Below are 15,330 nucleotides of genomic sequence, written 5' to 3'. Positions count from 1 at the left end.
GAACCAAGGCATCTTTTTCTTCTTTTAGCATCTTCACTGGATTCTGCCTATTTTGTGAGTAGGATATAGAGATAGGTATCTGTAAGAGTATCTATAAATACATAATAATAAATATACATCTAAGCCCTTTTAGCCCTTTTCCTGTTTCATATCAGTCCTTAAAGGGCTGCAGTTAGACAGAATATTCAGGATTTTTTTGGATTGGAGGGAGTTACGCTGGGAGCCACTTACACTGATGACCATAGAGCACTTGCCTGAAGCCAGGCAAGAGAGCCTGCTGCTCTCTTATTTCTGTAATGGTTGAAAAGCAAGGAACTGGCTTAAAGTTGAGGGACCATGCATGGGTACCAAAGGCAAATAAAATAACAAATACACACAAAATAACAGTGTTGAGCTATTTTGTGATCTGTGGGCCAAGGTGAGTCTTCATTTCTGCCACAAGGTATGTAGTGCACTATATTCCAACAAATAGATAATGTTTTTACTTTTGGACAAGTGATTATTTGTGTTAAATATCTTGTGTAAGTCTTATGTTCTCCAGTGATTTCTATGTAAATGAGAAGAAAGTCTTAAATTAATACCCAAGAGAAAGTATTACAGAGATAGTAATGTACTATAAACTTCTAACTTTTTAGATGCCTTTTATACTTTTATTTGCTGCCATTGGGATTTCTGATGAGAAAAGGGGTTGGTTACCTGCTACACAGCACTACAAGAAAAGTAATTTGAGATTTTTTCAGAGAAGTGGGAGAACTCAGAGCATTGTGTTTGTATGTGCACTGATAACTTTAGTATACGACAAAGGAAGTAATGTTCAGGGAGTCAATGTTTTATTACATATTTCAGAGTGTAGGTAACTTTTATCACCATATGATATGTGCATAAGTTAATAGCAAACTCACAGTTAGAATCTGACCTTGGCATGATGTTTTTTTTGAGAGACATTCACCACATTGAAACAGTTCCTCTTGAGATCTTGTCCTATTTACTGAGCAGTCGTGTTCCATAAACCCTGACAGCTTCTGTGGGATCCTGAGCAAGACTGCATCATGCAGGACAGTAGTAGATGTGGATTAAGGTAACTGGGTGGTCAGAATGACCTCGTGTCTCCTCATGCTGTTACTAATTTGAGTTGGTCAGAACAGCTTGAGCTTCATCGAGAGGGTGCAGAGGGGATTTCTGAGATCTGTGTGCAGGGCTGCACCAACAACAAGCTGATGTGGTGGGCGAGCAATAAGGCTGAGCCTTAGTGGCTCATGGGACAGCCCTTGTTCTCATTGGGGAGCACCACATAGTTGTTTCCTCCACCTCGCTCTCTCAAAAACCAGGATCGTTTTCCCAGAGAGTTCAGCATCAATTTTTCTTGAACCCAGGGGAAAAATGCAAGATGTAGAAAGCTGGACAGGAAAACTTCTGGCTTATAGTGAAGGTAATTCACTTGTGCAGTCACAGCAGCAGACAGTCACTAAGCACACAGACATGCTCCAACGTTTGAGTGCAAAATGTAATTATGATCGGTATAAATGAAGAGATTTTGACTGTAAACAATTTATTCATTGCTATTCTTTCCTGACTGATTAGTTCCTAATTTGGAACAAATCTCCATTTACCCAAGGCCCCCAGCACTCCTCTGCTTCTGGAGAAAACAGAAAGAAAACCATTTCAGGTCTGGATTGGTAGTATCCTTTGTTAGAGAAATGGCTTTGTTCTGGAAATCAAAATGATGTAGGTGTGATTACCTCTGTGTGTGGAGATTTGTCTTCAGCATTAGGCAGATGGTGTTCAAATAAATGTTGACTCAGGCTTCTGCATTTTTCTCACAAATTTCTCACATCTTTATTCTTCAGTTTGTGCAACTGCTTCTGCAGCTTGGAACCAAACTTCATTTTAATGCTCTTTTTTTTGTGTGTTTCTGTCACTGCTTCATCCACATCTTTCAGCTTTAATGTCACAATAGTATGTGGATCAGTTACACTGATTTAAAAAAAAAAGAGAATTAATATAAAGGCCAGACACCTTCATTAAGCAAAGTAGGGAGAATAATATATATAATTCTGCTTATCATATACTCTAGTTACTCTAATATAATATATTAACCAACTAATTATTTTAAAATATTATTAATTGCCTTGAAATTGTTAGCTACTACTGTTAATAGCCGATTAGAGCTACTTACTTTTGAAAGTTACTTCCTGATAATGATCAAATTTTGGACAATCACACAATACTTATCCACGTTTGCTGTCTTTCTGTTTATTCCATTTCATAATCTGTAATTCATTTTCTCCCCCTCCATAAAAGAGAAGGGCAGATAGAGGAATGCACATTCTATGAAAGATGTTTATATTGGATGAAATTGGAGCAAAAAACATTTTTCTCCTTTTTGATACTTTGAGCGTGCAAATATTCTCAGTAATGTTTATTTGCAATAGGCTGTAAGCCTATCTGCTCATTGCTCTGAGCATCACTCTTTGCATTGTGCCTGTATTCCACTGCCAGGGAGTATGACTGATACAGCACAACATCTGAGTTATTCCTGTAGTTTGTTTTTCCATCTACTGTTCGCGTTCTCATAGCAGTAATTACAGTTACCACATATCTGTTTGTTAAGCTCCTGTTCTGCAAACTGTTCTCCTGGTTTAATTTTACTCCTTTTACTTAAACTTCTGCATTTTCTTTTACTATTGTAAATTAACATATAGGTCATTGAATGGCTGGAATGAGATGGGGGCTAGAAAAACCTTTTCTCTCTTTGGCAATAGAGAAGAGCATGCATAGTAATCCCCAATTGTGACCAAATGCTCTTTTGACTATGCTGTGTAGATTACCTTGTCAAGGCTCCGTGTTTACAGAGCACTGTGGAAAATGAATGAACGACAGCAGAAATACAGATTGTTTGGTCATTATCGCCCTTGCTGTTGTGCTTGTTTTGAGCAGCAGGATGTAACCTCTGCCTGAAAAAAAGAACGTGGGAAATCCAGCATTATCCCAGTCCTGCATGTGACAGACTGTGATCCTTGTTTAGCCTGTCCTCTCTGTAATTAATCTGGTTGAGATCCCCTCAAATCCTACGGAACTTAGAGCTTACTGCACTTCTAACCCTCGCTGGGCCGCTTGGAGCACTCTACTTTTCATTTCCAGTGGTAGTCACTCTCTCTCACAGCAAGCTGTCTCAGAGGTCCTATGTCTGGCAGATTCCTAGGGAGCAAATCAGATTTAGCAGAAACCCATAAGCAGATCCATAGCCCTATCTTGTCTTGACTGATATGGGAGGCTGGAACTTAATGATCCTTGAGGTCCCTCCAACTCAAGCCATTGTGTTTCCACTTACAGTTAGGCTGGTTATGACCCATTAATAGTTGTCTCATTATGTTCACTAAAATTAAAATGAAATTTTGAATTAAAACTGTTCCTACTATTACTGAGTGGGATATAAACCATTCCTTGCTAATTTTTGAAGAGGTTCATAAGGAAGTGGGTGAGCTAGCTGCTATACTTGCATTTATAGCAGATTTTTGATGAAATCCTGTGTTTAGGGCTTCTCTTTCTTGTTCTTGGATACTATATCTCATATACTACTAGTATATACTAGTATCTGCTGACCAACCAACAAATGATCATCTGATCCAACTGACTGAGCTCCCCCCCCCCAGTGAAAATATGTTTAAAAAAAACAACAAAAAAAAAAACCCTCACCCAATTGAAGAAAAAAGTCTCCTAAAATAATTGAATAATACCAAAAGGAAGAAAAGCTGTGTGACTCATCAAGTTCCAGCTGGAAACTCTCTGTCCTGAGGGAAAACAAGTCTGCCTTCATACAAAATACAATATTAGAGGAGGTGTTCTTTAAGAAGAGACAGAGGGAACTTCTATTAGGTTTTGACTGCCAGTGACATGTTAGGAAAATTACAGACTACTGAGAATTTTTATTTTAAAAAAAATTTGCTACTTGAGACATCATAATTTTTTGGCTAGTATAGGATTTTTTTTAGCTTTTAGGATCAGAAGAGATGACTGTAATCATCTGCTCTAACCCTATGAATAAAATGAGCTGTAGCAATTCACAAAATTCTTCAAGCCACAAGCTGGAGTGTGGGTTTTGGAGAAGTGCCCAGTCTTGAAAAGCAGAGTATCTCAAAAACAAAAATAAAGTAACAGAATAAGATGTCTTGACAATATTTGACATCTGTATTTTAAGTGCCAAGGAAAGGCTAAGAGATCTTTACAAGGCCTAATCTATTGTTCTTATGTTTGTTTGTTCATATAATTGTTCAAAAGAGCGGTGACTTTGCTTGGCAGCATTTAAAGAAAAGTGCAGGAAACATGATAACCACCTTCAAGAGATTTTTTTCCCCTGTGTAATATTACCTGAAGTAGTTGCCTCGGCCCTGACTTTTACCCCTTCTCTGAGATGTGCTCATTTCCTTTTCTTAACTTCAGGGACCCACAGGAGAATTTACATCAGGCACTGCATTGCAAGCTTTAAAGAAATTGTAGTGAAAGTTGAAACTCCTGCATGCTTCATATTTAGTTTAATTTGGAAGTCAAGAATGCATTTACCAAACTTAAACATGTTGTTAAGGAAACCTAAATAGCATAGAGTTCCTATGGAATTGTAACAGAGGCTTACATGGAGATATGACTGAGGCTGGCACCATAATTTTATGGGAGTTCTGAAATGGCTGAAGGGGTAAAGCTGTAAAAACAAATAGCAAACAACTCCTTCCACCTATGCCCAAATTCCCATGTGAGCAGAAGCACCACTAACTGCAGTGTTGTCTGTCTTTTGGTGGTATGCATTTGCCTATTCTGTTGTTGTTGTTGTCTTTTTTTTTTCCCATAGAAAGTTTAATGTGGTTAAAGAGTTAGTCTGCTTTATGAGAATAAGTTGGGCCTGTAGCTGTTATGCTGCTTCACAGGAAAAATGTCTGTGTATTATGAAGAGTAGCCATCTTAAACTTATTTCCTGCATATTTCTGAGTGATAGGTAATGATTTTTATAGTGTGTGACTCCATAATGGTCTGTCCCCTGTTTTGTAAGCTTCCAAACTTTAGTATGACATTTAAGGTTTGTTTTTCTCTTTCCTTTCTCTAATGCAGGCCTCTCCAACTCGGCCTGTGACATGTGCCAGGAAACAGGTGTATTCAGTATGCTAACAAAACCACATTTCAAAGAAAGAAAATCCACATTCCGCAAACTATTTGCTTTCAACAAAAGCAGTGGTATATTACAGATATGGGATTGTGGAGACCAGAAAACATTTTTGTTCAGTTCCCATTGAGCTCCTGTCTACAGGTATGCAGCTTTATTGCAAGTCCTGGGGTTATATAGCTGATTTTCTTTGCTTTTTGCACATAGGATAGCCCACTCAACATCGTTTCTACTCTTAAATACTTAAATGATTAATGATTCTGACCATTGTATCTTTACTTTTCTGAGATGACTTACTCTTGATTTGCATTAAAGTCAGTGGGACTTATTTTAAGGAACACTGATTCCTTTTAGAAAATATCATCAATGTGCCCAACATTTCAGTTAATGAAACCCAGATTTCTATATGGTGCCTGTAGTTGATCATAGCCTTTCTTTATAAGCTGTACAGTGTTCTTTGGACCAAAATGAGAATAAATAGCACTTTAAAAGCAGACAGCATCACTTTGCATGCTTGAAAAGTACATGTAGCTGGAGAGTAACTGGAGAAAGACTGACCACCAGGCCTTCCACAGATCTGATCTACCTTAAAGAATTTCCAGTGTTTGTGATTTCTCTGCAAGACCTCCCTGATGAGCATGTTTGTGTGGTTTGCAAAGCCTAGGTGGTATCCTTGTACATGTAATTGCCTTGCTTTCCATGCACGGCAGAGACACGTAGGACGAGTGGCTAGACTGTAACTGTCATGATCAACAACAACTCCATTGAAAAAGGGAGATCCACCCCTTCCACATTTATTTGTAGTATAAAAGGGAGAATGGTGGCAGTGGTAGAAGGTGGGTTATGTATTTCCTTCATTTTTAACTCAGCATTTTAAGTTTTCTGAAGGGCTCTGTGGGTTACAGCAGAACTGGTATTTTTAGTATATTACAGATATCAGGCAAGATAATCCTGATATAAAGTAAAAGAAGTGATTTCTAGACTTCACAGTGTGAGTTTGATATTCATCTGCACTGAGGCAAGAGTCCCTTCAGTACGTTGATCTTGTCTAGGTAGAAAGACATCTCTGCTTTTGATGTCTTGTCTCACAACTCATTTAGTTGAACCATTAGAGGAAAAGAATTGTTTGTTTTAAGAATTTAGCATTTGCCATCCTTTAATTAAGAACTGACAGATCTCCCACCTGCACATTCCAAAGTCGCTCTAAAAGTCTTGTTTTGCTTTGAATTTCAGGAAAGAAATGAGGGAATAAAACGAAAGTTCTATATGCTATGCGTTTATAAACATCTGCACATGAATACATAGGTCCTTCAGGCCACCAAAAGTTAAGGAGAACTTTCCTGAAGAAGTGAAACAGCTTTGTTTGCTATCTGTTATGGCCAGCTGTGAAAATGTTCCTAGGCATGACCCTATTTCTATCATTCTCATGTATAATCACAGTCAAGTCAGTAAAAAGTTCATGTAGAGAAGCAGTCATTTTTGTGAGTCAGGATTCAGGAACTGAATGCTGTGTTTTTGCAGTGGGCTCCTGATTTGCTTGATAAGAACTGTTAGAGCTTGCTGCATACACTGTCCATCAAAATGCCATTATGCAGCTGAAGCTGAGTATTGAAGTTGGTTATATGTATTGTCACTTCATCCCATGGCAGCTGTTGCTGTACTGAGAGGCTGAAAAGCCTGTCATAAGGATGAAAACTAAACCTCTGCACAGGCTGCACCTAAAAATATGATGTACTACCTGTACAACCTACCAAAGGTTTACCCTCTTCTCTTGACACTTAAGATTGCCTAAGTTTATTTGCAAAGTGTGCAATTTGTTCTATAAAATGCTATTCTATCAGGCTTTCATTATGTTACCAGGCATATAATGACAAATGATCTCCTTGGTATCTAGTGCGTTATTATGAATGTTTTTATCAGCGAACAAAGCAAATAGGTTTCAAGTTAGCATCAAAGATACATGATTTTGAAATACCAAACAGTTTTCTCATGGTCCTGCTGATTCAATAGATTACCCATGGAAAGATTAATACAGGTATGATGTGACATCTTCTCTCTGACCACTACTAAAGTACAGTACTTCATACTGCTATCCTGCACCCATTTGTCAACTATATCTAATTGATTAGTCTACTGTAACATTTTTATTCGCCACATGAAGTTCCCTCCTCAGCAATCTCTACCTCCTAAAATGTACATTAATCATTAATTACAAAATCAATGAGAGAGATGGTCTGAACATATGCAATTGATCGCTTCCCTCTTCAGATTAGCATAACCTACCAATTCATTATGTGCAGTGAATGATATAGCTACTACTGTGAAATAGGGCAGGTCAATTGCTGTAAATTCCTTAACAAAATGTTGTGTCATGTGTCTTTTCATTCACCAAGTGTTTACTGTGTGCTTGGAGGGATCCATCTTCTTTTCTGACGTCTCCTAGCTTACAGCAAAGAAATGATCAGAAATGTAGACAGCGAAGCACTCGGATGTTGAAAGACAGAGGTCCTTCTGGAAGCTTCGCTGATTAAACTGTGAGCTGCATATTGCTGAGACTGCAGCTATGAGTCAGACATTTAAGATAGGATCAAAAGTGTTGATTCAATGTTTCTTGCATGAGAAAGATTATGGGAATTTAGGCCTTGGTGTGCATACTTTCTTGTATTTTTGCATATTTAAACAGTGAAATTTCCCATATATTTTTTCATTCTATGCTGTGCTAAGATTAGGATCTTCCCTATCTCTTTTCTCAAGGAAACAAGCTTTTCAAGTGTGCTTTCCAAAATAACTTCAGTAGTCTTTCAGTAGCTACCTCTTACTGCTTAATAACCAGATTAGTTATGAAGGAGAGAGAACACTGCCTGTCAGTCAGCAAAAGGAGCTGATGTTAAACAAGTTTTCCTTTTGTATGTTAAAGGAAGGATGACTTCTCCTTTTTTTTTTCTTTTTTCTCAATACCGTTGTCTATTTAGTACCTTATTCCAGGAGTCTCACTGAAATTAATTGGACACATAGGGGAATAGAAAAGTGGACAACAGGAATAAGGTTTACACTGGTCAGCCTAAAAAATCTGAATTATACTGAATGAAATATAATCACAAACTTCACATACTTATAACAGGAATCACTGTCATGAAAGATGACTTAGCTGTTTGAAAATGCATGCTTACAATTTCCATAAACATTAGTAGAGATTTTATTGGATTTTTAGAAGAAGTAAAATAAATAAAAATCATTCCCAATTAATTCACTTCAAGAAGGCTATTTACTTCAGCAGGATTTGGGCCAGGCCCCAAGTGATTCAACTGACTTTGTTCTAGTATTTCTAAAAACATGTCCTGTAACTTTTAAAGTGGGGTTATGAAAATGAAGGTACGACTACAACTGAAAATATGGTATTTAAAATATTTAATTTATAATATCTTTTTTTAAAAATCTATAAGAAATAAAGTAGGAAGGATATCTTAAACAGGAATCATACTAATTTTTACAACAAAAGTCAAGCTACTCTATGAAAGAAAGAATAATCATAATCTTATTTGTTGTCAGTTAGGCATAGGACAAGGGGAAACTGATTTAAACTAAAAAAAGGGGAGATTTAGATCAGATGTTAGAAGAAATTCTATTCAGAGTGTGGTGAGGCACTGGCATTGCTGCCCAGAGAGCTGTACATCCCTGGAGGTGTTCAAGGCCAGGTTGGATGGAGTCCTGGGCAGCCTGAGGTGGAGGGAGGCAAACAGTCCATTGCAGGGTGTTGGAATTAGAAGATATTTGAGGTCCCTTCCAACCCAAGCCATTCTATGAAATTGCAGTAAAATTACCTGCATGCTAGAGGTCCGCAGAATACAGATATGTACCTGAAAGCAAATATCTCTTATTTTGTATGTTGAGAAATTTGTTGCCTGATTTTAATAGCAATACTGAATTGCTCTTTGAGCTAATGCTGCAGTACTCCAATGTCATTACCAATATGTTTTATTTTTTTACACCTAGGTAAAGAAAATCACTGCAGCCTCTTGCTCTTCATATGTACGTTCTAAGTCAGATATTTCTTTCCAGAAAACCTCGTGAAAGGATTCATTGGTAAAGATCCAATTGCAAAATCTTAGTCTAAAGTAGTGGTGGTTTCTTTCAACACAGAAAATAAGTGCAAAGTGCATGTAAGCGTTAAGTCTGTACTGGTAGTGCTACCTCCCTGTCATATATTTTCACTTGTCAAATATTACTTTTTTCAGCATTACTTTTCACTTTCTATATTATGAGGTTTATCTATGTTTGTTATCTCTTCAGTAATCTGACAGATTTTATTTTCTGGTAGCCAAAATTTCATGGTATCTCTGCAATCTTTGCTAAAACCCCTTTGTTTCACCCTAATTTTACCAGTCTTATAGTGTGTTCATCAAATATTAGTAGCTATCTATCACATCTTTTCTGACTTAGCCAAACTTTATATACAACTCTTTCATTACCACACATGGAAAAAGGAAAGACAGATGAACCATATCTGATTATTTCTTCATGAATAAGGTTTTCTTAGTTAAACAGAGAACCTTTTTATGTGGGGGGAAAAAAAAACCACCAAAAAACATGCAGATTGTTGGCCCGTGTAACTATGAAGTTTTCGAAAAGTTCATTATTGACTGACTTGTCTGTGTTGTAGTGTTGTTGCATTTTATTATGCACATATGTAGTTGGGAGCCTTGGAAAAATGCAGATTAATGAGCCATTCTGATAAATATTTGCAAACAGCTTTAAACTGAGATGGTTGCTCTGGTTGCATAGCCACTCATTCTTTTTATTTCAAAAAAGAAAATTCCACTGGAGTGGATCTCTATTTGAAAGTTGTCTTTTTTTTTTTCTTCTTTTTTTAAGGTTATAATTATCCTAGTAAGGTGCTAACAGTACTTCGGAGTCATTTTAGTGCTATACATTGTGTGTTCCTAGGCTTTCAAATCTTTTGTTTTTAAATTAAAAGCTTAAAAAATATGTATAGCAATTAAAAATTTAACACATTTTAGTCCTGTATCTTGTTTTCTGAGTTTCAGTCTGGAGCAAAATTTTTGAAGTTATAAACCTTTGAAAATAGGGTTTTACACCACTTTAGCTATAGTGATGCTAGCAAAGCAGTATAGTATACACCAGAAATAGAAAACAAGATTAGAGATGACATTTAGGACATGAGGAAAAATAACTGTGTTCTGTTCCTTTCCATAGCCTGAAAAAGACCTTCTGGTCTGAATATCATCCCTAATCCTATTTTCTATTCCTATCATGTATTCAATTAACCTATTTTTAAATTATTATTGACACCAATTAGTCACATTTTCAAGTACCAAATCAAATTGTGTGCTCCCCAGCTACTGTCACGGTGGTGGGGAAAGGGACACTGAGACTGGTCACTTTGTAATATTTCTGTATGAAAGACTTAGTCCTGAAGCTTGCTGGATCCTATCCCTACCAGCTGCAATGATAAATCCATTATAGGAAGTCTTTTACTTGCGCCAGAACAAGGAGCTACAGGGTTGTGCTGATATGCAAACCATTTTTTCTAATGGCAAACTAAATGTTCACAATTAAATAGAATTATCCTGGAACCTCTGGAAGCCATAACTGGGATATTCTATTACTCACGAGCAATGATTTTCACAACTACTTCTGGAATAAGTTGTACCTTCCCTCACAGTTTAACCTCCAGCCAGGGATTTTTAACTGAGTCCTTGAATACTATGAAGTAAAAATGTCACTGAACACTAAGAAATCATTTTTCTTAGTCTCTGTGGCCTTCACCACAATTCCTTGGTGTTAACATTATTGGAAAGGGCTCCCCACCATTGTGCTACCCCATTTGTGTTTGAGTTTGAGACCTGGTTTACCACTGTTGTGAAGAAAAGGTAACACCTAAATTGAGATTAGTGTGTCTAGCTAACCACTTACTGTACTCTTGCACTAGCTGAGAAACTCTTCAGACTTCATAGTACCACTCTAGCAGAGCCAGCTTCCTTCTGCTGGAAAGTGGGGGGTGTCCCTCATACTTAACGCTGTTGCTCTGAAGAAACACAGGAATCCTGGGTGCCTGCAGCACAACTGTGAGGCCATTGACATGTGCGTGTCTTGTAATGAGGAGACAGGAGTTGATGTGAAGCACGCAACTCTGCCAAGGCCTTGGTGGAAAGCAGACATTCACATACAAAGAGACTCAGTGTTTCCTCATAGAAGTAACTAAGCTCTCAAAGTTTTATAGTCCTCAGTGTTTAACTCTACTTCTTTCCTTAGTCAGCTTCCAACATGAAACTATTTCTGTTCCCCATTTCTTGCACTGCATCATGCGCATTTGATGTCTACAGTGGTGCTACAGTATTGCTTTGCTAGGATCTTGCAAGCTCCAGTCAATGTGGAGTACAAAAGGGACAATAAATAAATTATTATTGAGGAACAAATGCAACTGCAATTACTTCTTGTACCCACCAGGATAATATCAATAGGAAATAAATATCCTTGGGAAGATCCGACAGAATAAATCTATCCTGTCTATATGACTGGATGGATAAGGTAGAAAGTAGTACTATACTTGAACTGCATTTTCAGTACTTATCAATTCTTACTGCTGTAATAATAGTAGACAAAGCTGCAGGGAGCTACTGCCCGTTATCCAAGAAACATAGACTTTCAAAGTCAGCAATGGAGGCGAATTAATTGCTGAAGCAACTGCTTGTGGAAGATGCTTTGTTCCAGTGTTGTGAAAGCTGATATTAACGTAGAGATAAGTGTAGCCTAGTCTGTTCCATAGATTATAATAATGTATATTTTGTTTGTATAAACAGTGTCTTCTTGGCAGATCTTCTTCTGCAGCCAACAGATTTAGCTACTAAATGGTCATGGAAATATGATTTGAATTGCTCTCCATACTGCTGGTAAGTGGCCAGGAAAACAATTCATATCTACTATAATCAATGATTTAGTTTCTGTGGAAAAGAAATAGGAAAACTTGTTGATTTGTGTAGATGTTTTGGATTTTAATGTTCAGAAAAATAGATGAATAACAGTTACTCTCTAATGATACATTTTAAAGCCTATTCTGAATTTCATAGAAAACCTGGAATATGAATGATTTGATAAATTTTCATGCTTATTTTTCAATGGGATTTTGACTTCATTATGTGCACAAGACCTTATTCAACTTCACTGTGCTGTTTATAGATATAGGAAAATGTCTTTAATTCTTAGGAAATACAAATGCTCTTTTCAAAATGTTTTTTCTAGTGGCTACATTTCTCGCTGAACAGTACTTTCTGCACAAGCCAAATGCATGATATAGTCATTTGAAAAAAGTAGCATGATATTTTGAAATTGCTTTAGTTACTGAAGCTGCTGTGACAGGCTGGTAACCACAGTACTTGTTCATGGGCAACAACTGGGAGACAGAATGTTCTTCCAAAAACATGCTCTTGGTCATACAGAGTTGCAAACGTGAGATGTGAAGAATGGTTGGAACAAAGGTCTATGTTGGGAAAGCAGAACCCTCTTCTTCAGGATTTAACTGTGCTGCACATGGAGTGCTAAATTATTGCAGGAGACATGCTGAACTCACCTGACACATTAGAACACTACATCACACCAATCATCATATTTAATTTGTGATGGTCTCCAGGCACACTCCTGACCTGCAGGGCCAGAACAAGAGTTTTTGAGAAAATATTTTCTAGGCACAGAAGCCAAAAGGAACTCTGTTAAAACAGTTCAAGGCAGCGAGAGGGCAATTCATGGTAATTTCATTGGATTCAGGCACAGTGTGATCCAGCGTTACTCTGGTTCAAATGCTTACATGAGTTTCTATAACAAAGAACAGCTTAAGTAAAATAGATTTTTTTAAATTTTATTATGACTTTAATGAAAGTGCACAGGTAATTCTATCCCAGCTAACTTGAGATGATCACTGTTGCGTATTGTTGGACACATCAGAGGAATGCAAAGCAAAAATTACGGCTGCTGGGCATAGATCTGCAGCTTTCAAGATTGCACCAACCATCCAAGTCCTTCATCTTCTCAGAACCAGAGAAATCTTGTCTATGTGCTCCAGCACAAGCAAATAACCTTGGAAATGCTGTAGCAGTGGGTCACGTTAAATCAGTGCTAGGCTTTTTTGCTTTCTTGCTCTTCTGCTGTTCTATATTGTCAGAGGCAGCAGGAAATTAACTGCAATGACAACGTACTAGGGAAAAGACATAGCAAAGTTTGCCTCATTTCAGCAATAGCTCTGATTTTCCAACAAACTTAAATTTGAAATTCACTGGTTAGGCAAAGCCAACCATCCTACTGGCAATGCTTCCTAAAGCATAGACAAGCCAAAGCTGTGAGTTTTACACAGCTCTAGGTCTGACTTCTCCAATTCTAGGAGAACTTCATGGTTTCCTGCTACCTTCCTTTCTCTGAAAGTCAGTTATTATTTCTTAGTGTTTTATTTACTTCATGAGTACTACAGGGACATGGTATTGAAAGCTCAGTCACAGTGTGCATACATAGACTTCGAACTATCTCATTTCAACAGCATGCCCTGTGCTGCTGTCACACTGCCCATAAAAGTCAATAGGAAGAATGTTGCAATACTGACTTGTGAAGATTTACAGCAACATTCATATGTGCTAATCTTTTACAAATGCTAATCAGAAGCTACTTGAAATCATTGAATTGTTGTGCTAATGTTACAGTAAAACTAAAAAGAACCCAGGAATTAATCACTGTATTTCTTCCCAAACTTGGTAGACTTGTTGGCTGGAGCTGTTGACTATACAGACTTGCATTGGCTGATGGTCTGTTTTCACGTTAGACTCATGTTGGCCAATTCCCCTCCTTGGTGAACTTTTACTTTAGTCATCTTAGGAAGCAGCACTACTGGGAAGCAAGAGAAATACTTCTGCAAGAGATGACGATTCGTGTCAGCACAACACTACTGAGAATTCAGAGTACAGCTGCACGAATAACCTCATATTGTTTTCTTGGGGTCCCTTTTGGATCAATCCTCAAAGCTGGCCATCAGCTAATACATTCCCAAGTTACCCTGATTCAAGTGAAAGCTCCTGAGAGTCAGTTCCTTGCTGCTTTGCCTCTCTCACTTTCTGTGCCTGAGACTCTCCACTTCACCCTGGAACAGATATTTGAATCACAGTTTCACAGATGCCAGGGAGTGCCTTAGCCAGCACAAACAAGTTGGCAGCATTTCTTTTTCTAGGTCAGTGACTCCTTGGCAATTCAGATCAGGTTAAAACACCCTTAATGGGAAAAGAGTCTGTCTGTCAGTCCAGGACCCATAGGAGAAGAATCAACTGATTATTCTGAAGTCCTATTCCACATCATCAGACATGAGACTCCATAAGATAAGACCCTGGGAAAACAAATGAGGACCGAAGCCCCTTCCCATTCATTTTAATCTCATTTCTCAGCCCTTTCTTTTGATACCATTGTCTAAAAATCTAAATCTCTGCACAAATTCTTGAGGAAACCCATCTTTAGCAAGGACAGGTAACAAGGTGCATGCTATGCTGCTGACCTCAAGAATGTTTTGGTAGAAGTTGCTGATAGGCCTTCTCATGTTCTCTCTGTGCTGCTCATTGCAAAAGGAGGGATTTTCTCTTTGGTATTAGTAAAAAACCTCTGTGATTTGCAAGTTAAACAAGTAAAAAATAACATTTAAAAAAACTTGACACGTTCTGCCAGATACAAATGTGCAACTATATTGGGATTTTGCAGTATTTTGATCAGAAAGAAGTTATAACCTTACACCTTTAACTCTGAGAGTGAAACTGATTTACTGCTATTGTATGTTCAGAATGTCACCTAAGAAAGACACTGTGACTCACGTGGCTACCGGGCCATGCCAGACCCTGTAGTCTGGTCTTAGTTTCTCTCTGAACATCTGTTAGGGAAAATCAGTGACTTATATTCATTTCTAAAGTGTATTAATAATAGTAATACTATACTGTAGTGAAGGTTATTTTGTATAACTTTTAAATGTTTAATGAATATTCAATATATTGTCTTAATAAAACCATTTTCACAGTAACAATTAGCAGGTTTTTAGTGTCTGCTGTGGTAGCTGCAACAGAGGGTAAGGGCTGACTTGTCACATTTTTGAATGTAGAAGATAGCATGTAGAGCTGCCACCTTGGTTGGGGTTAGTCTAA

The 15,330-nt window shown here is 37.6% G+C and overlaps 1 long non-coding RNA gene across 1 annotated transcript; it reads right to left on the bottom strand.

Moving 5' to 3' along the window:
• Positions 1-1,088: 1,088 nt before the first annotated feature.
• On the bottom strand, positions 1,089-12,818 carry LOC128081967 (uncharacterized). Its single transcript, XR_008207481.1, has 4 exons — positions 12,741-12,818; positions 3,697-3,791; positions 2,829-2,954; positions 1,089-1,974 (listed from the first exon to the last, which is right to left on the bottom strand). It is a non-coding gene; the product is annotated as an uncharacterized LOC128081967 (long non-coding RNA).
• Positions 12,819-15,330: the final 2,512 nt, after the last annotated feature.

The sequence above is a fragment of the Tympanuchus pallidicinctus genome, unplaced genomic scaffold (genome assembly GCF_026119805.1).
Source record: "Tympanuchus pallidicinctus isolate F22 unplaced genomic scaffold, pur_lepc_1.0 scaffold22, whole genome shotgun sequence".
Classification (NCBI taxonomy): domain Eukaryota; kingdom Metazoa; phylum Chordata; class Aves; order Galliformes; family Phasianidae; genus Tympanuchus; species Tympanuchus pallidicinctus.
This window is presented reverse-complemented; position numbering and strand designations above follow the sequence as displayed.